At 58.4% G+C, this 2,500-nt stretch overlaps 1 pseudogene; it reads left to right on the top strand.

Annotated features, from left to right (window-relative positions):
- Positions 1–2,500, top strand: part of LOC146870847 (28S ribosomal RNA) — an 8,300-nt pseudogene that overhangs the window by 137 nt on the left and 5,663 nt on the right.

Here is a 2,500-nt window from a genome sequence, read left to right as displayed (position 1 = left end):
TGTGGGAAATGTGGCGTACAGAAGACCGACTCCCCGGCGTCGCTCAGGGGGCCCAAGTCCTTGTGATCGAGGCTCACCCCGCAGATGGTGTTAGGCCGGTAGCGGCCCCCGGCGTGCCGGGATCGGGTCTTCTCAGAGACAGGTTGCTTGGGAATGCAGCCCAAAGCGGGTGGTAAACTCCATCTAAGGCTAAATACGGGCGAGAGACCAACAAGTACCGTAAGGGAAAGTTGAAAAGAACTTTGAAGAGAGAGTTCAAGAGGGCGTGAAACTGTCTAGAGGTAAACGGGTGGGGTCTGTGCTGTCCGCCCAGAGGATTCAACACGGTGGGAAGGTCGGTGACCCCAGAGTTCCGGATCCCCTCCACGGGCCTGGCGCCCGGGCCCTACCCTGCCCCTGCAGGACGCATTTCCTCCGCTGCGGTGCGCCGCGACCGGCTCAGGGTCGGCTGGGAAGGCTTCGGGGTGGCAGGTGGCCCTCCGCTCCGGTGGAGGGTGTTACAGCTTCCCTGGCAGCAGCTTCGCCGTGTCCGCGGGGCCGAGGGAGATTCGACCGCCTACGTGCCCTCCCCCGGGTACCCGTTCCTGGCCGCCCCTCGGGGCGTGCCGGGGCGGTTAAAGGGGGGACGGGGCTCCCTGCTCCCGGCATGACTGTCGACTAGGTCGGACTGTTCTCAGTGCGCCCCGACCGCGTAGCGCCGCCAGGCGGGGAGGCCCACGCTGGGTACCAGGTGTCTGCGGCGATGTCGGTTACCCACCCGACCCGTCTTGAAACACGGACCAAGGAGTCTAACACATGCGCGAGTCAGAGGGCCGAGCGAAACCTTGTGGCGCAATGATGGTGAGGGCCGGCACGCGCCGGCTGAGGTGGGATCCCGCCGCGTTTCCAGCGGTGGGCGCACCACCGGCCTGTCTCGCCCGCTCTGTCAGGGAGGTGGAGCATGAGCGTGCGTGATAGGACCCGAAAGATAGTGAACTATGCCTGGGCAGGGCGAAGCCAGAGGAAACTCTGGTGGAGGTCCGTAGCGGTCCTGACGTGCAAATTGGTCGTCCGACCTGGGTATTGGGGCGAAAGACTAATCGAACTGTTAGAATTGGGGATCTCTGGTTGGCACAGGTAGGTACTTGTGACAAGCAGGAACCCTCTCCTCTAGTCAGGGTGAGGGGTGACTCTCTTAAAATAACCCCCGCTCACCCTCTAGGTAGCTTGGCGCTAGCAGACAAGACTTATTTCAGAGACGTTAAAGGTTAAGCATTTGTGACCACATACAGTACTCAGGCGACCCAACACAAATGGACTCCACACTGGGATTATCAAAAATAAGTGTTTTATATCACGCTTAGCACAAGACCAAATAACGATTAAAAGGCCCACAGTACTATGAGCAATAAACAGTTCTTTGTTACAGCGTAGTTTAAAAGTTCTGTGCGCTTCGTTCTTCTTGGTTCGGCCCGTACGGGGATGAACTGGCCTACAGAAAGAGTCTATAAGTGCTGCGGACGCTCCGGTGCGAAGTGTACACCCTACGGTGCGAAACGTACACAGTACCTTAGCTTTGGAGAGTTCGTCACGGACGCTGCGGCGAAGGCAATGCGTTGTACGCTGCGATGTCCTCCTTTCGTGGTGCGAGTTTACGGCTCGTTGGGGCCCTGAGTCGCCTTGGTTGAGGGGACGGGACGTTGTACGGTGCTTTGCTGTTCGTTGCGGCGTACGAGCCGTACTGTGGGAGCGGCTTTCAGTCTTTGGCTGCAGTGCGGAGCGTACGTACTCTCCCCCCCACCCCCTTCGATGCGAGCGGCAGCCTTAAACTTCAGCGGAAGGGTGCGGGTCGCACCTACCAAGATGGCTCGATGAAGCGCAGCGTTGTACGCGGCGAAGTCAGCCAGTCACGGTGCGATCTACGGGTTGTAGGACGCGTTGTTCGAGGCGGACAGGCGGGGTACGGTGCGTTGCTGGATACGATTTGGCGGTACGAAGCGTACACAGCTCCCGGCCTCGGCAAATGCTAAAAACAGCGTTTCTAGCAGCGGATTGCGAGGTGGATGAAGTCCACTGGTCCTGGGACTTCGGTCAGGGGGCAAGCTCACTCACAAGCCCTTGGAGATCTTTTGAGCACAAGTTGAACAAAATCTTTTTGTAGTCTTTCTCCTCTCTTTCAGCAGCAAGGCAACCACTGCAGGCCAGCCCCCCAGGTCAGGGACAGTACTCCTCCTTATAGCTTTCCCGGTTCCTTCTCCTCCGGCAGAGGTTCTTCTTGTCGAGCAGGATCTAGTTTCTTGGGAGCAGGGTCCCAATAATTATAGTGCAATTCTTTTGTTCTTGCAGGCCAGGGGGCCTTTGCCCAGTTCAACCCAGTTCTGAAGTACTTTGTTTACCGGACTCTGGCTTCTCCTTTCAGTGTGCAGGGCAGAGACATCAGACGCTCCCCAGGGGGTGGAGCCAGCATTGTGGTGGAACGGCACAGCCATATTCAGAGTGCAGGTGTACTCCTCCCACCCAT

Source organism: Triturus cristatus, chromosome 1_1 (genome assembly GCF_964204655.1).
Source record: "Triturus cristatus chromosome 1_1, aTriCri1.1, whole genome shotgun sequence".
NCBI lineage: Eukaryota > Metazoa > Chordata > Amphibia > Caudata > Salamandridae > Triturus > Triturus cristatus.
Note: the sequence above shows the minus strand (reverse complement) of the source record. Positions and strands in the feature narration are given on the sequence as shown.